Source organism: Arachis ipaensis, chromosome B6 (assembly GCF_059453495.1).
Source record: "Arachis ipaensis isolate K30076 ecotype BB chromosome B6, ASM5945349v1, whole genome shotgun sequence".
NCBI lineage: Eukaryota > Viridiplantae > Streptophyta > Magnoliopsida > Fabales > Fabaceae > Arachis > Arachis ipaensis.
Window position 1 is genome coordinate 60455298 of NC_142441.1, and position 22938 is coordinate 60478235.

The 22938-nt window shown below is 41.1% G+C and overlaps 1 non-coding gene and 1 pseudogene across 1 annotated transcript; one reads left to right on the forward strand and one right to left on the reverse strand.

Moving 5' to 3' along the window:
- Nucleotides 1-22938, forward strand: part of LOC148555768 (uncharacterized) — a 102215-nt pseudogene that overhangs the window by 29581 nt on the left and 49696 nt on the right.
- LOC148555770 (small nucleolar RNA R71) lies at nucleotides 14685-14788 on the reverse strand. The gene has a single exon (XR_015886860.1). It is a non-coding gene; the product is annotated as a small nucleolar RNA R71 (small nucleolar RNA).

Here is a 22938-nt window from a genome sequence, read left to right on the forward strand (position 1 = left end):
AACAAGGGTGATGTGAAAGGTAGGTTATTTTGGGATAAGTGAGCTAAAATCAAATAATGGCCTCAATCACTCTCTTGGTATGTATTTCTATTCTATAATCAGACATATAGATTAAAACAAAGTAAAGAACACCAGAATACAAAAGAAGGGTGGAACACATAGGAATAAAATATTATGGTTTGAATGTGACCATACAATTAAGCTCAAAACTCACAGGCTGTGTGTTCTCTAGCTCAAAAATCATTTATCACTTATGTATGTCATGCAGGTTTAGTTAAAAATTCTCATTATTCTCAATGTAAAACTTATATTGAATGGCTTTAAAGTTCTAGTGTTTCTCCTTGATGAAATGTTGTTAACTAACTAACATGTAATGCTATACATATAGTTGTGTGGATTGTTTCTATTATGTTCAAGTTCCTAGTTTACTTCCTTTTTATATTTTCAATATAAACTAAGCTATCTTATGCTAAAAAGGGTAAACTATACTAATTAATCCACAATTTCTATAACTAATAAGTTAGAATTACAACTAAACTAAATGGCTAAAATATGAACTAAAGTGCAACATAGAATAAATACATAAAAATAGTAATATATATAAGTACTGAGAAAATAAAAATAAAAATAAAAATAAAGAAAAAATACAGAAAAGTAGCAAAATAAATAAAAAGAGTATGTAGTGGTTCACCAAAAAAAGAACGCCAGAGATGGCGACCTCCCCACACTTAGAATGTAGCATCGTCCCCGATGCTCACTCAAGCAGGGTGTGAAGGGGTGTCATCACTGGAAGGGTGGGTAGCTGGGGTCTCTGTGGTGGTGGTCTGAGGATCTGGCTACTGCTGAGGAGGTGCTGACTGGATAGGGATCTCGGGGTCTACAGCCTGAATCTGAGGCGGAGACTCTTGTGTGATGCTGCCTGCTGAGTGCCTGCCTGCTCTGCCTCGCTCTGGAGATGGGTCTCTGCCTCGTGATCATCTGCCTCCTCCTCGGATGCCTCGGATGGTGTGTCAGGCTCGGAGGAGATGTCGCTAGAGTGTATCATCAGCTTTAGGTGCTCATAGCGTCGCTTTTTGCGACGCTCCATCTGGTCAAGCCGTCGAAACAGGCGGTGCACTAAATGATAGATGGGTTCTGGGGCAGGTGGAGGTGCAGTGGTGGTGGCAGGGGTAGCTGTGGAAGATGAGGGGCCGGCAGATGGTGTGGCTGTGTCAGCAGTAGCAATGAGGAATGTAGGTCTGTAACCCAAAGCCAGAAAGTTCCTGCTGTGCGGGATAATCTTCTTGCATTCTGCAGCAGGTGGCTTTTCATCAGCATCCTCCCAAGGCACGTCAGCTCGACGTCCTAGCTGTGTAATCAGATAAGAAAAGGGAAGAGTGCCTCAGACGTGGAACCTGGCCATATAGTACCGGATAAAGCGTGGCAGGTACAAGTCCTTACCCTCCATCACACACCATAGGAGGGTGATCATAGCGGCTGGTATCTCAGTCTCGTGAGTACTCGGCATAATGAAGTTGCTAAGTATCTGATGCCATAGCTGAGCCTCATCATTCAAGTAGATCCGCTTGATTCCCTTTGGCATGGTAGTGTTCTTACCCATAATCCAAGGAACAGTCGGGTCAAGGGCTATCCGGGCCTTGACTGCATCCCAATCAAATCGCATAAAGCGCATATCCTCCTCAGCTTTTTGATAACTATCCAACTAATCAGTTTTAGGTAGAAGCTTCAAAACTTCTTCAATGGCCTCTTCAGTGACTAAAATTTGCTTTCCTCTAAGATTCACTGCATCTAGGGAGGTTTTGAAGTAATTGCAGTAGAATTCCCGAACCCAAGATTCATTGACCTCAGTCAGGGGTCTTTCCAGGAAGAACCAGCCTCTATGTTTGATCTGGTCAGAGGTGTATTGCTGGAGTTCTTCTGGGATCTTCAAAGTTCTCTCCAGGTATAGGTTCCTAGAGGCTGCAAACACCGGATACCTCAGCTCACAGTATCAGTTTGCAAACTTTACTGGATCAGTAGCAGGGATTAGCTGGTCGGCCTTCTCCTGCGGGGTAAAATTTTTCTCCTGCGAGGAGGCATCATGCATGAGATCTATGATAGACATAGAGGCTTCTCCTCTTTTTCGTTTGCCAGTTGTTGCCTTTCCTTTCCCTTTTCTGTGGGAGTCCGACATCCTGAAAAATAGAATTTAAGGATATAATAAAAACAGGAAAACAAGGAGGCAATTTACAAAAGAAGCACATAGTGGCAAAGGAACAGGAGAGTAATGAATATGAGCTAAGTAAATGTGCATTAAGGATTGTATAGGAGTTAAAAGTTCGAAAAGAAGAAATCACAATCCAAAATGTAATTGAATTCATGTTAAATAGAAAAATTAACATCATGCCATGGTCAGAATGTTAAAAAAAAGTGAAAGAAAATCAGAAGAGAAGTTTTGAAAGGATAGGTTGGTTAGAATTGAAAAAGAGTTTAGGAAGTTAACATTAGTGGGTTAGTAAAATTTGGTTTAAAGTAAGTAGCATAATGAAAATATTCCAAGTAACAAGTATTCACAGTTAGAAGCTATAAGTAACTCATAACCAAATAAGGAAAACAGGTTGATGATGATTCAAATAGATATAGAAATAGCAAAAATTGGAATCAAAAATCAAAAATACAATTTATGAACCAGGAAATCAAAAAGGATAAGAAAGCATGCCCTGGCAGTCATGAATTAGTTTGGTTAAAGTAGAGGAAAGCAGAGTTCAAAATGCCAAAACCAAAACATGAATGAAAACATTTTACAGAAACTTAGGCAGCATCCCGGCTAAAATTGAATTGTCCTGGAAAATAAACAGCAATTAAATAGTTCATATGAATCAAAATTAAAGCTGCAATTACAGATAGGGAATATAAACATGAAAATGCAGTGTACAGAGCAGCAAGAAACAAGAAAGTACAGCATATGAACATTACAATCATCACTGCAACAGCAGAATAAAACAAGAAACACGAACAGCGCAATTAAACAGACCTAAATCCACTAACCACATCCTAGGCTACCTAACAACCTAAAATCCACTACAACATGCATATCTAACTAGCCTAATGACGAACATAAACAGAAAAAATGAATTAACTACAAAGGATAGAAGGGTGGCATTCGTCGGAACCTGGTAGGCGTAAGAAAGAGAGTGGGGCAGAAAGGTGACTGGGGATGGCGGCGGTGGCGTCCGGCGTGGCGGAAGAGGGTGGCGCGGCAGCGGTGGGTGCTGTTCGGAGGAAAGGAGGGAGAAGGGGGGTGTAATGGGGGTAGGGGGTAATAGGTGAAGGGAAGGGGGGCGTGTGGGTGGCGCTGGGCAGTGGCGACGGGGCGGCGGCGGTGGGTGGTGGTCGCGGGGGGGCAGTGGCGGTTAGGGAGGGAAGAAGAAGAAAGAAGAAGAAAGAGGGGGGGAAGGAGGAAGGTGGGTGGGTGGCGGCGGGGTCTGGGTGGTCGGCGGCGTCTGGCGGTGGCAGTGATGGTGGCTGGGTGGTGGTTGGGGGTTGGAGAAGAAGAGAGGAAGGAGAGGGGTTGGGGGGTGCGACTGATAGGGTTCGTGTGACTGGGGGGTTTTAAATTTGAATCCACGCGATCGCGTGGGGCACGCGGTCGCGTGGTTGGGGCGAAAATGTGGTTGACGCGATCGCGTAGGTGATGTGATCGCGTGGAGGGCAAAAAGAGTGAATGACGCGATCGCCTGGGGCATGCGATCGCGTCGCTGGAATTTGTGCTAAACGCACGAATCCAGCGTCGTTTCAGCGCAACTCTCTGTCTCCTTTTGGGGTGTTGTGCAATCCTGTGTGTTGTGCAAGTGACGCGATCGCGTGGGCATTTTGTGCGGAACGCATAATGGCCGCACGATTCCAGCCTAACTTTCTGGACGTTGGATGGTTACGCCGAACTCCAGGTCACGCGGCTGCGTGAATGACGCGGTCACGTGGGTGGTATTTTTCGCAATGTGACGCGATCGCATGAGTGATGCGGTCGCGTCGCACACCCTTTTTTTTATTAAACTGGTATGCAATTATGCAGTATGCAGAATGCAATGATTCATATGAATGAGATGCAAAACTCTAGGTTTAATAAAATAAATCTTGAAAACAAATAAAACTAAATAAAAATTGAAAAAGGAAAGATCATACCATGGTGGGTTGTCTCCCACCTAGCACTTTTAGTTAAAGTCCTTAAGTTGGACATTGGATGAGCTTCCTGTTATGGCGGTTTATGCTTAAATTCATCCAGAAATCTCCACCAATGCTTGAAATGCCAATAGCCTCTGGGGTCCCAAACTAGGCATGTAAAGCTTCTGAGTAGCTTCAAATAGATTCTCAGGCTCCCAGGGTGACGAATGTCAGCATAGATTCCAGGATCCCAAACTTTGCTTTTAAATCCGCCTTCATCTTGATCTATACTTTTCCATCTGGGCGGTTTAGAAATTAGAATCTCATCAGGATAACCAAACATTTTTCGAGATCCATCCGATTGATCATTATGCCAATCCGTGCACTTCGAGTTGAAGCGTGGAACCTTATTGAACCTTGTGCACCAGCTCTGAGTATGAGCCATTTCCCGCTTACTCTTAAAGCCGCAGAGAGCTCTAAGCTGGCCATCTGTTTCAAGAAAACCATATTCAAGTGGAAAAATAAAGCTAAAGGTTAAGGATTGTACCCACTTAAAACTTGTATTGGTTGGTAATGGCCTTGGGATAGGTGGTTCCAGTGGTTCTGTGAGTTCTACTCCCTTGTGTTCTTCTGTGAAATTCTCCACTTCTTTGCAAGATTCTTCAAACATATCCATGTCTTGATCAAAGCCATCTATGTCTTCCTCATCACTTAAGTCATAGACTGGAGGTTGAGAGAAATCTACCTCCGTATCATCTTCGTATTCACTTGGGGAAGATTCTTCGATCTCAGAAAATTTAGTTGCGGATGCAAGTTCATTACTAGGATAACTTAACTTGTGACTATCATCATCAAGGAAATCTGCTTCTTGGGTTATTCTGTCTAGTTCTTCATGAAAGACTTGCTCTGGGGATTGCGCACAATCCTCCTTAGCATCAACTGTAACATCCTTGATAGAATGCTCCACAACTTTGGATTCCCATGGAGGTTCAGCGTCTCCTAAGTCTTCAACCAACTCTTCTTCTTCAATAATGACAGCTTCCTCTACTTGTTTCAGTACGAAACCATGCTCTGTCTTGTCTGCTGGAGTTTCTAGTATCACCCTCATGCTACGCTCTTCGTTAGATTGTCCACATGGGGCTGTGGGATATCCTTGAATGTTCAAACGTCTAGAAGATAATTGACTTACTTCTTGCTCCAGTTGATGAAGGGTTGTTTGAAGTCGATTTACTGTTTTCTTGAGGCGAACCTCTGATTCTCGGGGTAATAGATTTGGATATGGCACAGGGGGAAGTGGTGGTGTTTGGGAGTGATTGGATTGGAACTGGGGTAAATGAGGATCATACGGTGGTGAGTGGTGGAAAGGAGCTTGTGAGTTTGGTGGTTCGAAGTTATGTTGAGAGGATGGTCTATAAGCACAAGGTGGGGCTTGTTGGTAATTACAAGGTTGTCCACCATGTCTATGTGCTTGGTATGCATTGTAGAATGGTCTTTGTCCATGATATCTTGGAGGGTGTTGTTGCCTAAAGGGTTGATTAGATCCTCTTGGCTCCATCCATCTTTGATTGGTCTGACCTTGATGCATGTTCCTATTATAACTTCCATTCCTTTCAATCACATTAGAACCAAACTCAAAGCGAAAGGGGTGAGAATTCATAGTAGCTAAAAGAAATAAAGAGGGGAAAATAAAAAGAAATAAACAAGTAAAAGAAAAATATTTACAATAACCAATAATAAGGCACACGATTGCAGTTCCCCGGCAACGGCGCCATTTTGATGAGAGAGGCTTTTGCGTGGTCTAGAAATTTGCAGATAAATCCTCGTTGCAAGTATAGTTTCTAAACCAACAAAAGTCCTTTCATACAAACATTTTGGTTGTCACAAGTAACAAACCCCTAAATAAATTGATAACCGAAGTATTCAAACCTCGGGTCGTCTTCTCAAGGAACTGCAGGGAAGTATGTTCTTATTATTGGTTATGGAGATTGTAAATTGGGGTTTTGAGAATGAGGAGTGAATAGTTTAATTAGCAAACAAAGTAAATGAAGAACAACTAAATTTAAATGGCAAGTAAAATAAATAAATGACTGTAAATAAACTTTTGGCAAGGTATGAGAAATTAGAGGTCCTATCCTAGCTATCCTTATCAATGATGATGAGAATTGAATCTTAATTCCATTTTGTTAACCTTTACTAAGATAAAGGAAGGTCAAGGGATTAATTGGTTTGATCTTCGAATCCTATTTATTTCCTAAGAAAAGATTGGGATTATTGAAGTTCATTTAATTAACAAGATAACAATTATCATTCATGTTTGAGTTTGATAACTCCTAAGTTACTAATTTCTTAACCAAGACCAAAAGGAGAAAAGTAAATCTACTGGAATAAAAATGTCTTCAGTTGGGAATAACAATAATGTAAATAAGAGAAAGCAATATTAAACTGAAATACCTCAAATAACATTAATTCAAAAGAGTAATATGTAACATGAATGTAGCATAGGCCAAATAGGCAACATAAATAATATAAGCATTAAAGTATCTAAAAGTAAGAGATAAATATAAAGTAAAAGAACATTGAATCTAGGATCGAGAGTCACTCCTAAAACTAAGAGAAATCCTAAATTCTAATCCTAAGAGAGAAGAGAGAGGAGAGAACCTCTCTCTAAACTAAATCTAAATCATGAAAACTAAACTAAAGTGGTAACCTTTTTTGAATGGATGCATTCTCTCACTTCATAACCTCTGGTCTATGCCTTTTGGACTTAGATTTCGGCCAAAAAGGGCTTCAGAATTCACTGGGAGCGTTTTCTGCAATTTCTGGTGCGTGGCCTCTGTCACGCGTCCGCGTGGGTCACGCGGTCGCGTGGGTCACGCGGTCGCGTCCTTCGGAGTTTTCCTTGTCACGCGGTCGCGTCAGTCATGCGACCGCGTCATATGTGTTCTGCTTAAGGCGCACGGTCGCGTCAGTCATGCGGCCGCGTCGCTGCTTCTTCGTGCTTGGCATGCGTCCACGTCGCCCGTGCGATCGCGTGGATGCCAGTTTCTTCACAAACTCCGTTTTATGCTTTCCTTCCATTTTTGTATGTTTCCTTTTCATCCTTTAAGTCATTCCTGCCTTAGAAGATCTGAAACAACTCAACACACTAATCACGGCATCGAACGGAAATAAAGGTAATTAAAATAATTAATTTTAAAGCATAGAAAACATGTTTTTCACATACATTATATAATACGGAAGGGAAATTAAAACCATGCAATTAATATGAATAAGTGGGTGAAGGATTAAATAAATCACTCAGATTAAGCACAAAATATATCATGAAATATGGGTTTATCAAGGGGCATTGCCAACAGGGAAGCCTTACCTGGTCAGAGGACTCCGGGTAACGTCGAGAGCAGGTATGTAACCGACAAATGAGCTCATTACCTGCACTAGGGCTAGACATGCATCATACTTGGTTGTGCATTTCCTTTGTTATGATTGTGGTATGAGTGTATGCTTTCCTTGTTTGTATTCTATTATCTATGTCTGTTTTGTATTTTCTTGTATCCTTCTGTTTGTGTTCTATTTTCTATTTTCTCTATTTCCTCTATTTATCTTCATCTTCAATTTACTGCTTTCTGTATTTTGCTATTCATTTGCAAAACAACATATAATTAATGAACTTAACTAATAACCCCGACCCTACTAAGAACTCCCTAGTTCTTACCCCTTCTCTCTCCCTTCCCCCTTCAGATGGAAGCAAGAGTTCCTTTCCGTTGTTCGCTGACGACCGTTTGCGAAAAGGATTCCGCTCTAGGTAGTCTTCTGAGTCTAGGGTGAATCCCGTTCTCTGTTTATATGTATATACTGTTAGACCAGCCAATGTCTGCACCCCGTTTGTATGTGAACTTTAACCTAAATCCTGTGTACGATACTCTTGTTGTATGGCTACTTGATGAGGTACCAGAGAGATGTCCTATGGCAATGTCTGATCGTGCAGAGGAGTAGCAGATGATGTTCTACCGTTTGGTGACGTTCCACCTGACTTGAGTTTTGAAGACCTAGAACGTACTTTCCCTCGTTTTAGTAGTTTAGAGGGACCAGGTGAGTTTAGAGCCTAGGCTAGCCTAGGTGCCAGCTTAGGGACCTCTTGGAAAAGGCTCTGTGTGACTTAGGAGCCAGCATAAATCTGATGTCAGTAGCTATGATGAGAAAAATGAGGATTGAGGAGGCTAATCCAACAAAAATGGCCCTACAATTGGCAGACCTATCATTCAAGTTTCCTCATGGCATAGTAGAAGATTTTCTGGTAAAGGTAGGAGATTTTATCTTCCCAGCAGACTTTGTAGTGTTGGACATGCAAGAGGAAGCCAAAGCCTCCATCATCCTGGGTAGACCGTTCTTGGCCACTGCTGGAGCTGTCATTGACGTTCAAAAAGGTGAACTCACCTTGAGATTACACAATGAAAAGATGACATTCAATGTGTTCAAGGCCATGAGTTACCCACCAGAAACATTGGGAGAATGTATGAGGTTGGATTCACTAGAAGATGCAGTACAGGAGATTTTTGAAGAAGAAGAACTTGAAGGGTTAATAGAGGAGGAATCAACATCTAGCGAAGAGGCTGCAACAGCAGAGATTCATATACATGGTGCACCAAAGGAAGAGAATGAAAAGATAGAAGCACCCAAACTTGAACTCAAAGCTCTGCCACCCACTCTCAAATATGCATACTTAGGAGAGAGTGAAAGTTACCCAGTGATCATAAACTCATCCCTTAGCCGAGATCAAGAGGATGAATTACTCCAAGTATTGCGAAAGCATAAGGATGCCATTGGATGGACCCTCGCTGACCTGAAAGGAATCAGTTCGGCCATATGCATGCATAAGATGCTGTTGGAAGATGATGCCAAACCATCCATTCAACCCCAAAGGAGGCTGAATCCAGTAATGAAGGAAGTGGTACAGAAAGAAGTTATGAAGTTATGGCAGGGAGGGGTAATCTACCCGATCTCCGATAGCCCATGGGTCAGCCCCATGCAAGTTGTCCCAAAAAAGGGAGAATCACTGTAGTCCCCAATGAGAAGAACGAACTAATCCCTACAAGGACCGTCACAGGATAGCGGATGTGCATAGACTACAGAAAACTCAATGAAGCTACAAGAAAAGATCATTTCCCCCTTCCTTTCATGGATCAGATGCTGGAAAGACTTGCAGGACATGCATATTACTGTTTTCTCGATGGTTATTCAGGATATAACCAAATAGTAGTTGATCCGAGAGACCAAGAGAAAACCTCATTCACTTGCCCATATGGAGTGTTTGCCTACAGGCACATGCCATTTGGGCTATGTAATGCACCTGCAACTTTCCAACGGTGCATGCTCTCCATTTTCTCAGATATGATAGAAAAATTCATTGAAGTCTTTATGGATGACTTTTCGGTATTCGGAGATTCCTTCACTAATTGCCTAAATCACTTGGCCCTGGTATTAAAAAGATGTCAAGAGACCAACTTGGTCTTGAACCGGGAGAAATGTCACTTTATGGTGACAGGGGGAATAGTTTTTGGCCATAAGGTTTCTAAGCAAGGCATTGAGGTAGATAGAGCTAAGGTGGAAGTCATTGAAAAATTACCCCCACCAAGTGATGTCAAGGCAATTAGGAGCTTTTTAGGGCATGCCGGCTTTTACAGAAGGTTTATTAAAGTTTTTTCAAAGATAGCCAAGCCCTTAAGCAATCTCCTTGTATCTGATGCACCATTTGTCTTTGATGAAAAATGCATGCTAGCATTCGAAAACTTGAAAAAGAGGCTGTCCTCTGCCCCTATCATTTCCCTACCTGATTGGAACTTACCATTTGAACTGATGTGTGATGCATCTGATTTTGCAGTAGGGGCAGTGTTAGGGCAGAGGAAAGATAACTTAGTCCATGTGATATACTATGCCAGCAAAGTCCTCAATGACTGATAAACCACTATTTTATGGTTTATATTGTGTTTAATTGTGTGGTTTTATCATGATCCTGACCCACTTATTCATTAAAATTGCATGCATTTATATTTCCTTCCTGAAATTATTACATGAGTGAAAACTGCTTCCTAGAGACTTTTAATTATACATTTTACTTCTCCTTTGTTCCATTCGATGCCGTGATCTGTGTGTTAAGCATTTCAGGCTTTATAGGGCAAGAATGAGTTGGAGATTGGAAAGGAAGCTAGAAAAAATGGAAGGAACACAAGAAATTGAGGAGATGACCAGCGAGAAGCGATGCGGCCGCATGGACGACGCGACCGCGCGGAGAAGATCAAATCACAGTCACGCGGCCGCATAGATGACGCGACCGCGCGAAATGGAAAAGCACGAGCGACGCGGAGGCATGGACGACGCACCCGCGTGGTGAAGCGAAACGCGAATCACGCGTCTGCATGAGCGACGCGATCGTGTGGCATGCGTGATCTGCATAATTTGCAGAATCGCTGGGGGCAATTTTGGACCCTATTTTGACCCAATTTTCGGCCCAGAACAGCAGACTAGAGCCAGAGAACATGCAGAAATGAGACACAACATTCATTCTACACAGTTTTTAGTTTTTAGATCTAGTTTTACTCCTTCCCTAGGTTTTCTCTCTACACATTCATAGTTCTTAAGATTTAATTTTCTCTTACTTTTTTGGCATTGGAACACTGAGAAGAGTTATTACCTCATCAAGACTTCGTCATTCTAGTTCGTTTTCTTTACTTGGCTTCACTCTTCCATGTTCTTTGCTTTGTTAATTTTACCATTGGAATATTTTTAGGATTATTTAATACAAGGATCACCTTTATTTTTAATTGACTATTTCGATTTTTATTTATAATGTCTTCCTTTAATTCCTTTTTATATGCTATGAATTTTACATTCACAATGAGCGAGTAGTTCCCTAACTTGATGGGGAATTGATTGAAAGGAACCCTTGAGTTGGGAGGCTTGAAAGAAAAAATGTAATTGGGTTTGTGGTTAGATTGCCTCCTAATCACTAACACCAATCCCTTTTAATTAAGTGGATTGCAACTTGTGAACGGACGTAGCATTCCAACTTGTTTGACTTTCCTTTACCTAGTGAAGGATAACTAAACAGGACAACCCTCAATTGTCAATTAATCCTGAGAGCATTCCAACAATAATAGGGATTCCAACTAATCAATTCCCAGTCAAGGCTTTTATTTACATTATTCAAATTCCCAATTTAATTTCCTGTTTGCTCAATTCAACCCTTTTTGAAAATCTCTGATTAATAAAATAGCACACTTTTCTGCAACTCGTTGGGAGACGACCTGGGATTCATACTCCTAGTATTTTAATTTCAATTTTCTGTGACATCTTTCTAAATTGATAGGCGGATTTCAGACGAATTAAGAACTATACTTGCAACGTATATATTTTAACAATTCTTAATTCGCCAAATTTCTGCCCGCATCAATTTTTGGCGCCGTTGCCGGGGAGTGTGATGCCAGGGAATTTTGGCTAGTTTCACTGACCTTTTCTTTACTGTTTTTAGGTTAGTTTCATGCATTTCTTTAGGAAATAAGCTAGTTTTGGGTAAATATTCACTTATGCCTTGACTCAAGCATACATTGTGCATTTTACATGATTTCATGAGGATTTTGCATAAGTTTAGTGACAAATATTATGTTGCATTACTCCTGACTTGGACTAGAGTTTTGATGCACTTTGTTGCTTGATTTCAGGACCAAAAAGGAGCAAGAAAGGGGAGGTAAATTGCAAAGATTAATGAGAAAAGTGATTGCCAATAACACACTCAAAAAAGCCATCAATGCCCACGTTAGAGAGTCACGTTAACCAAGTTAACGTGAACTCTAACGTGGAGAAGAGAAGTTGAGCCAACGTTAGTGACACTCAACATTGTCACTAACGTTGGCAATCACTCATAAGTGGCCACGTTAGAAGCCACGTTAACCTAGTTAACGTGGCCTCTAACGTTAAAGGGGGGGAAGAGAAGCCAACGTTAGTGACACTCAACATTGTCACTAACGTTGGCCTATGGTGCTAAGTACCACGTTAACTCCCACGTTAACTTGGTTAACGTGGGAACTAACGTAGAGGATGAAGAGTTGTCGACAATGTTAGTGACACTCAACATTGTCACTAACATTGAAGCAACCACATAACCCCCAAGAGTCACGTTAACTTTCACGTTAACTTGGTTAACGTGGAAGCTAACGATGAGAAATGAAAGATGAGCCAACATTAGTGACACTCAACATTGTCACTAACGTTGGGATGGCTAAAAGATGGCCACGTTAGAAGCCACGTTAACCTAGTTAACGTGGACTCTAATGTGAGACCTAGGGGCACATTAGAACGTTAGTGACAATGTTGAATGTCACTAACGTTCTCGAAGGTTGACAAGGCAACGTTAAAAGCCACGTTAACCTAGGTAACGTGGGTTTTAATGTAAGGCAAAAGGGGTGCATTGGAACGTTAGTGACAATGTTAAGTATCACTAACGTTCCCGAACTTGGACTTTCACTAAATGATTAACACTCCTTACGCCCTGAGCTTAAGTCTCTGCCCACTCTGCACTTTCTCTCTACAAGTAAAGCCAAGCCCAAATAAAGAAAGGAATTGCTTCAAACTCAAGATCCAAAGGCCCAAGACTTGAAGAGTGAACTAGAAGCTGAGAAGAGTAGTATATATAGGAGTAGCTTTGTATTGTAAAATAGTTCTGGAGGCTGAGGAACTACTCTCTGTATTTACTTTCTTTGCAATTTCTAGTTTTATGATGTATTCTCCATCTTTGTTTTCATTTTCAAGAGCTATGAACAACTAAACCCCTTTCATTGGGTTAGGGAGCTCTGTTGTAATTTGATGGATCAATACTAATTTTCATTGTTCTTCTTCTATCTTTCCTCTTGATTTTACTTGAAAGCTTTCGATCTTCATCCAATTGAGTAGTTATCTTGGAAGAGAAGCTATTCAAACTTGGATCTTTTTTGAACCTTGGAAGAGGAATGAAGAGATCAAGCTAGAAATGCTTTCTCATGCTGGACCAAATTGGGTTTGGATGGGTATGTGACTGTAACCCTCTCAATACTTGGTTTGGGAAATGCATGTGGTATAATCAGTGACCATACTTCATCTCTTCTCATGAGCAATTGACCAAGGAATTGGCTATTGATCAAGATTTGAGAGATTGAATTGCAAGGAATTGTAATTCAATCACTTAAGATTGCCAAGGAGATCAATGAGTGCATTAATTGAGGAAGAGATGAAAATGAACTTGATCCGGAGAATTGCAATATCTCCTAAGCCCAATGAACTCCCCATCTCTGATCTTATCCATTCTCTTTAATTTCTGCGATTTACTTTTATGAGCAAATCCCCCATTCCCATTTACAATTCTGCAATTTATTTTCAGTCATTTACTTCCAGTCCTTTAATTCTAGCATTTACTTTTCTGCTATTTACATTCCCGCCATTTTATTTTCTGCAACTCTCAACCCAATTTTTGGATTCGCTCAACTAGAACATTCTTCTAATTAAAGTTGCTTGATCAATTAATCCCTGTGGGATTCGACCTCACTCTATTGTGAGTTTTTACTTGACGACAACTTCGGTACACTTGCCGAAGGAAGATTTGTTGAGAGATAAGTTTTCCCCGCATCAAGTTTATGGCGCCATTGCCGGGGATTGATTGTGCATCAACAATGATTAGATTGGAAGATCACTAGATTGAGCATTTTATTTTGTGTATTTCATTTTCTGTTTGAGTGATTTACTTTTTGTTTTAGTTAAACTTCTTCCCTTCTCCATCTACTCTTTTGTTTCTCTTTGTTATTTTCAATTCTGTTTGCTAACCCACTAACTGTTTGATATATTGTATCACCCACAACTAACATCAATTCTGACACAAAGACTGTCTGCACCTATTTTCTCTGCTTGTACTTGTTGGTTGTATGACAGGGAGAAGAAGCGCGGCTTCAACTTCCTTTGATTCTGAACCAGAGAGAACCTTCCTTAGACTAAGGAGGGAGGCAAAAGGAAAACGAGTAGTTGGTGCTGAAGAAAAGGAGGAACAGTTTGAGGAATACTTTGAACCAAATATGGAAGAAAACATGGAAAATTATCATGAAGAAGAGACTCACAACCATGGCAGAGGAGGTGGAGCAAATCATGCTGGGGAGGATAGAAGAGTTTTGGGCTCTTACATTAATCCAAACCCAGGCAATTGTGGAAGTAGCATCCAAAAGCCAACAATCCATGCCAACAACTTTGAACTTAAACCACAGGTCATCACCCTTGTTCAGAACAACTGTTCGTTTGGAGGAGGTGTTCAAGAAGATCCCAACCAACATTTGACCACCTTCCTGAGAATATGTGACACAGTGAAATCTAATGGTGTTCATCCTGACGCCTATAGATTGCTCTTATTTCCCTTCTCACTCAGAGACAAGGCAGCCAAGTGGCTGGAATCCTTCCCAAGGGAGAGCTTGACAACTTGGGAGGATGTGGTGAACAAATTCTTAGCAAGATTCTACCCTCCTCAATGAATCAATAGGCTAAGAGCTGAGGTTCAAACCTTCAGGCAACAGGATGGTGAGACTCTGTATGAAGCATGGGAGAGGTTTAAAGACTTAACAAGGAGGTGTCCACCTGACATGTTCAACGAATGGGTCCAGCTGCACATTTTCTATGAAGGGCTCTCTTATGAGTCAAAGAAGGCAGTAGACCATTCATTTGGAGGGTCCTTGAACAAGAAGAAGACCATTGAGGAAGCCATAGATGTTATTGAAACAGTAGCAGAAAACGACTACTTCTATGCTTCCGAAAAAGGGAACACAAGAGGAGTGATGGAGCTAAACAATGTAGATGCTCTGTTGGCCCAAAACAAGCTCATTACTCAGCAGTTGGCTGACCTCATCAAGAAGATGGAGATGAACCAAGTAGCAGCAATCTCCACTTCATCAACAACACAAGAAGGAGTAAACCAAGAAGCAGAAAGGAGTCAGGAGCAAGCCAACTACATTGGGAATTCACCAAGGAAAAACTATGATCCATACTCCAAGACTTACAACCCTGGATGGAGAAATCACCCGAACTTTGGGTGGGGAAGTGAGCAAGATCAAAACCAAGACCAGAGACGTTACAACTCCAACAACAATGCAGCTCACCAACAATTCACCCAGAGGACATCTCAACACCCCCACAACAACACTTCTCCACATACTTATCAAAACCAAAATAGCACATCTGCTCCGAACCACTCATCAATTGATGACAGGCTCTCTAAGATTGAAGCCCTACTTGAAGGAATAAGCCAAGAGATTCAAGAAAATAAGGTGTTCAAAGAGGAGGTGCGAGCCAATATTAAGAACCAGGGAGAAACTATTAGGAAGCTGGAATTCCAGGTGGGATATTTATCTGAGAAGATTCCCAAACCTACTGATAGCTTCCCAAGTGACACGGAGAAAAACCCCAAGGGAGAAGCGAAGAATGTAAGATGGGAAGATTGCAAAATGGTCACTACAAGTGATCAAGAGACTGAAGACAAGCAAGGCAAAATGTGCAAACAACCTGAAGACAACTCAACAAAGGAGGAGGACAGAGATCACAAAGAACCAGAAATCTCACAACAAGAGCTGCTGAAGCTCTATGCACCATTCCCTCAACTGCTCAATGGTGCTGTGGGAAAATGGATATACTCAAGGTTCCTAGACTTGTTTGCATCTCTGCATGTGAACATACCATTCATCAAGGCAATTCAACAAATGCCTGCATTCATCAAGTATATGAAGGAACTTCTTCCCAAGAAAAGCTCACTCAAGGGAGGGCAGACTATAGTGATGAATAAGGAATGTAGTGCCCTTATTCAACCTGAGTTGCCTACAAAAAGAAGAGACCCAGGAAGTTTTCATATACCTTGTGCCATAGGAGAAAACATGTTCGACAGAGCACTATGTGATCTAGGGGCCAGCATCAACTTACTGCCCTTATCCCTGGTGAAAAGGCTGCAGATCAATGAGATAATGCCCACAGATGTCATTATCAGACTGGCTGACAAAACTCAAAAACAAGCAATAGGAGTGGTGGAAAATGTGTTGCTAAAAGTTGGGAAGTACTTTCTCCCAACAGATTTTGTCATTCTGGACATGGAAGAAAGTCACACTCATCCAATCATATTGGGAAGACCATTCCTAGCTACAGCCAGAGAACTTATTGATGTAGAGAAAGGGGAGCTAATATTGAGAATCCATGATGAACAACTCAGCGTCAATGTTTTCAAACTCTCACAAGAAACAGATCAAGAGGACAAGGAACTGAGCACAAATGATAAAGAGACACTAAAGGAGGAAACAAGCACTGAAGCACAGCCAGTTCATTCTGAGATCCCCTTAATTGACAAACATGGAAAACAACAATTGTCACAGCTCAAGGAAAAGTTGGAGGAACCCAAACCTCTAGAGGCAGGTGAAGACAACATCACAACTCCTTGGAGAAAAGAGGTCACCAAGGGGAAGGCAACCTCAAAAGAAACAAAGAAGAAGGTACCAAGGAGATGGAGGAACAAGAAGATCCCTACGGAAGACTTCTCTCCAGGGGATAGAGTTGTCTCAGCTTACTTCCCAGATATTCCCCCTAATCTCCCTACTGTACCATCTCAATTACCCAAGGTCTTCACTATCAACAGAGTTCTTTCCCTGGAACGTATGGAGATCATTGATCCAACCAATGGATACAAGTCCACAGCAAGAGGGGAGGACTTTAAGCACTACCAACCACCATGATGAAGGAAAAACGTCAAGCTAGTGACGCTAAAGAAGCGCTTCATGGGAGGCAACCCATGTTTTATATGCTTTCAGAAGATTATGAATAAGTCTATCTTTATGAGCTTCAATCCAAACTTAACGAACAATTGGTGAAAATCTTCTTATGCAGAATATAGTGAGGAACAAGTTTGGTGTTCAAAGCAAACCAAGTTGCATGCTAGTCTTGGAAGCTTTGAACACAAAACTTTTCATCACATTGCTTCAAACTAAGTTTGGTGTCACCTCATGGTGCCACCAAAATGCATATAAGGAATCACCAATAGTTAGTTAGTTAGTTGGAATTCATAAATAAATATTCAAAACCTTTCTTTCCTTTATTTCTAGCCGTAGAGTTTGAATTTTTTTTTATTATTAATTTCCTTATTTCAAATCTTTATAGGAAAGGAAAAGAAGCATAAAAAGGGATTGATGGGACAATTAAATGGGAGACTTCGCCACTTAAAGAAGAGGGGTTACACACTTGTTCTAAAGAGGGAATACGTTGGAAAATGTTGCCATGCAACATTGAAAAAAGGGACCCTTAGAAGACCGAGCAATCCCCATCATAAAGTCATGATCCTTGTCTTCTAGCCATGCATAACCCCAACCGTCCATCAAGTGACCACTTCATCAATCTACACCCTCCATTCTCTCACAACTTCTCTATATAAACAACCCTTGTCCATACCACCCTTCATTGTCATCACACACCTTCACCACTCTTCATTTCGGTACAATACACCCCCTATCCAATTATAAACATTCCTCCCCTCACTCTCCTCATTGCCATAAAACCCTAAACAACCAAAAGTCTCCATAACCTTACCACCTTCACATATTAAATCATCATTCATGGCATCTTTAAGTTCTAAGAGAAGGGAGGGGAAGGAACCCATGGAAGAACACCCATATGATGAGAAGAGATTTAGAAGCTTGCATCATGCATTGCAGTACGGGTGGATGGTTGATAAGGAAATCATTTATGAGCTGGGATTTCAAGTTAAGAAGACTGAATGCCCCGAAATCACAGAGAAGGTAGAAAGGAGAAGATGGGAGCTTCTCACTAACCCGGTCACTAAGGTGAATGCAAATCTCATACGATAATTTTATGCAAATGCAGTCAGGTATGATAAGAAAGATGAGTCATATACAAGCTTTGTGAGAGGAACAATGGTGGATTTTGGTCCCATGAGTGTAATGAGGGCATTGAAGCTACGGTCTATACCATTTGAAGAAGAAAGTTACCACTTAAGATTGGACAACAACCCCAATTATGACCAGCTTTTACTAGACCTTTGTGTACCAGGAGCTGACTGGGAAAGGGGTGCAGGAAATAAACCAAAGTTCATTAAGAGGACAGATCTCACTCCTGAAGCTAAGGGGTGGTTCGAGCTAGTAAGGAGGTCTATTCTCCTAGCTGCAAACAACTCGGAGGTGAATCTCGAGAGAGCAACGATGTTGCATTGTATACTCAAGGGAGGAGAAATCAAAGTTCATGAGATCATAGCTCAAGGAATTAGAAAGATGGCAGAGAAAAGCAACTCAAGAGGAACATTGGGTTACCCCAGCACCATTTACCGAATATGCAAGAAAGCTAGAGTGGTTTTTGAAGATGAGGACCCCGTTTGGATAAAGGAAGGCATTCCAATAACGGTCTGAAGGATGAATGCTGCAGCACTCCCCCTGCCTCAACGGAAGCAAAGAAAGAGGACAGCTCCTCAAGTAGTTGAAGGACAAGTCTTAGAGGGACAAGCACCACAGACCTTGGACATGCACCAATTACAGGAAGTCATTGATGGCTTATCTAGACAATATTTGGAAAGCCAAGGAGCACAGAAAGAGCTTCAACTATAGATGATGGAGCAGCAAGATGAGTGGCAAAGGCAAATGATGGAACAGCAATTAAGCCAAGGACAACAATGGGGAGAAGCATTCAACAGGATGGAACAAAGGCAAAACGAGCAACAAGAATCCACCCAGAGGCTAATCAACATCCAAGCACATCAAGGGGCACACATACATGAGATGCATCGAAGACAAATAGAACAGGCAGAACTATTGGACGAGCAAAGGGCATTCGCAGAAGGAGTTTACATGAATCAAACAGGACATCAGATAAATACTCAAGCCAGGCTCGGCTACTTAGTGGGACAGCTGCCAATATTGCATCCAGGAATAGCCAAGTATGATGAAATAAAGGATGAATTAGCACGAAGGGAAAGACAAAGGGTGGAAGAGAGTCATGAGTTAGTGAGGAAGGCACTTGAGGATTGGAAGCAAGCAAGATTGGCACGGATGCGAGGAAATGCAAGAGGAAACAAGGAGGACAAGCAAGGAAAAGAGCGTGGACACCCACAACAGTAAAAGGTGGTGGAGTTCCTTCTTTGTTCCATCTTTCTCCGTGTTTTAAATAAGGAAGATCTTGTATGAAATAGAACTTGCTTCCATGATATGTTTAAACCTTTTTCAAATCATGTTATTTTTAGTTTTTGGTATTGAAGAGAGTCCATGATTACTGGTCATTATGTCACTGCATCACTCCCTTATTTACTTGTAAGCTTGTCCCTTTTTAAATCAAATGAAGAAGAGAATGATTGTTTTCAAAAGACCAGAGTAGAGTTCATATTGTGGAAGTGCATTCATGAATCTTTGGGGTAGTCATAAGTTAGCTAAGTTGGTTCAACCACAAGGCTAGGAAGACAAATATCTATCCTGAATACTTTGCTTTGAATACACTCATGAGACTAAGTTAATAACAAGATCCTAAGAAGAGAAAAGGGAAAGAACAATGGAAGTGAAAAACAAAAGAAAAAGAGTAAGCAATAAGGCTAGGCATCAATGGTTTTAAGCTTGAGGCAAGTGTCTGTGGTGCTCCTATGTGAGGGATATACTTGGATGAATAAGCTCTTAGGGGTGCCTTATCACTTGGTAACTTGGGTTAACTAACTCGGGATTATCAGCTGAAAGTCCATTATCAAGAGTAACCTTCACTACAGAACACTTAGTAACCCAAAGAGGTGCTGGACACCAAGGTCTCAAGAAAAGAAAATAAATAAACTAAATGTCTGTAGTGTGTATGTATGGGGGATAGGCTTGAGGGAGTAAGTCCTTAGGGGTGTCTCAACACCTAGCACCTTGAACCAACTGGTTCGGGAGTGTTGGCTGAAAGCTTATCTTAAAGAGTTGCCCCCTTACAGAGCACTTAGCCTAAATAACACAAACAACCCTTGTAATAACAATAAAAGGATCAATGAATAAAAGTCTCATGGGATATGAACAAAGTGGGTGTTTTAGGATAGGATAAAGGTCTGAAAGCCAGTAATGGAATGAACCTAAGTTGCTATGCATGAAACCACCATAAAATCAGTAATATGACTTCCACAAGGATGACTCATTCCTCTGGATATTCCATTCATCATTCTCTTGTTCCAGTACTTGCTTAGGAACAAGCAAGCTTTAAGTTTGGTGTTGTGATGCCAGGGCATTTTGGCCAGTTTCACTGACCTTTTCTTTACTATTTTTAGGTTAGTTTCATGCATTTCTTTAGGAAATAAGCTAGTTTTGGATAAATATTCACTTATGCCTTGACTCAAGCATACATTGTGCATTTTACATGATTTCATGAGGATTTTGCATAAGTTTAGTGACAAATATTATGTTGCATTACTCATGACTTGGACTAGAGCTTTGATGCACTTTGTTGCTTGATTTCAGGACAAAAAAGGAGCAAGAAAGGGGAGGTAACTTGCAAAGATTAATGAGAAAAGTGATTGCCAATAACACTCTCAAAAAAGCCATCAATGCCCACGTTAGAGAGTCACGTTAACCAAGTTAACGTGAACTCTAACGTGGAGAAGAGAAGTTGAGCCAACGTTAGTGACACTCAACATTGTCACTAACGTTGGCAATCACTCATAAGTGGCCACGTTAGAAGCCATGTTAACCTAGTTAACGTGGCCTCTAACGTTAAGGGGGGAAGAGAAGCCAACGTTAGTGACACTCAACATTGTCACTAACGTTCTCGAAGGTTGACAAGGCAACATTAAAAGCCACGTTAACCTAGTTAACGTGGGATTTAACGTAAGGCAAAAGGGGTGCATTGGAACGTTAGTGACAATTTTAAGTGTCACTAACGTTCCCGAACTTGGACTTTCACTAAATGATTAACACTCCTTACGCCCTGAGCTTAAGTCTCTGCCCACTCCACACTTTCTCTCTGCAAGTAAAGCCAAGCCCAAATAAAGAAAGGAAGTGCTTCAAACTCAAGATCCAAAGGCCCAAGACTTGAAGAGTGAACTAGAAGCTGAGAAGACTAGTATATATAGGAGTAGCTTTGAATTGTAAAATAGTTCTGGAGGCTGAGGAACTACTCTCTGTATTTACTTTCTTTGCAATTTCTAGTTTTATGATGTATTCTCCATCTTTGTTTTTATTTTCAAGAGCTATGAACAACTAAACCCCTTTCATTGGGTTAAGGAGCTCTGTTGTAATTTGATGGATCAATACTAATTTTCATTGTTCTTCTTCTATCTTTCCTCTTGATTTTACTTGAAAGCTTTCGATCTTCATCCAATTGAGTAGTTATCTTGGAAGAGAAGCTATTCAAACTTGGATCTCTTTTGAACCTTGGAAGAGGAATGAAGAGATCAAGATAGAAATGCTTTCTCATGCTGGACCAAATTGGGTTTGGATGGGTATGTGACTGTAACCCTCTCAATACTTGGTTTGGGAAATGCATGTGGTATAATCAGTGACCATACTTCATCTCTTCTCATGAGCAATTGACCAAGGAATTGGCTATTGATCAAGATTTGAGAGATTGAATTGCAAGGAATTGTAATTCAATCACTTAAGATTGCCAAGGAGATCAATGAGTGCATTGATTGAGGAAGAGATGAAAATGAACTTGATCCGGAGAATTGCAATATCTCCTAAGCCCAATGAACTCCCCATCTCTGATCTTACCCATTCTCTTTAATTTCTGCGATTTACTTTTATGAGCAAATCCCCCATTCCTATTTACAATTCTGCAACTTATTTTCAGTCATTTACTTCCAGTCCTTTAATTCTAGCATTTACTTTTCTGCTATTTATATTCCCGCCATTTTATTTTCTGCAACTCTCAACCCAATTTCTGGATTCGCTCAACTAGAACATTCTTCTAATTAAAGTTGCTTGATCAATCAGTCCCTGTGGGATTCGACCTCACTCTATTGTGAGTTTTTACTTGACGACAACTTCGGTACACTTGCCGAAGGAAGATTTGTTGAGAGACAAGTTTTCCCCGCATCAGAGTTGCAATAGAGTGCTAACGTTATTAATTAGAATTTATTTATTTGTATTTTATTTTATTTTCTATTATGAGCTGCATGTTTCTTTCGCTAGATGACGCGTTCACTTCCTTATCCACGCTTGCCAATATTCGATCCTGAGATTGAAAGAACCATCTCACGAATAAGGCGAGCTCGGCGTCGGTTAGTCCCCTCTGAGGGCGGATTTGAAACGCCATCTGAGGAAGAAACCAGCCCCCGTTCTATTGCTTCGGTTGATTTTCGTACAGGTAACATGGCGGCAGCCAGAAGAGTTACCATCCAGGAGGAAGGAGCCCCTAATTTTACAATGCAACCGTTTCAAGCGCATCACCCAGCAGTGGCTACAGATTTTGAAATAAAGACCGCACTGCTCAATTTGATGCCCAAGTTTCATGGCTTACCTGCTCAAGAGCCTATCAAGCACCTGAGAGATTTTCAGGCAGCCTGTTCTGCTGTCAGGCGTGATAGTGCTGATGAAACTTCAATTTTGCTGAAAGCTTTCCCGTTTTCTCTTAAGGGAAAAGCAAGAGAGTGGTACTACACTCAACCCCTAGAAAATATATCCAACTGGGATACGCTCAGAAAAGAGTTTTTGGAGAAATTCTTTCCATCTGAAGTTACTGATAAACTGAGGAAAGACATTTCCACAATTGTTCAAGATGACAACGAGACTCTCTTTGAATACTGGGAGC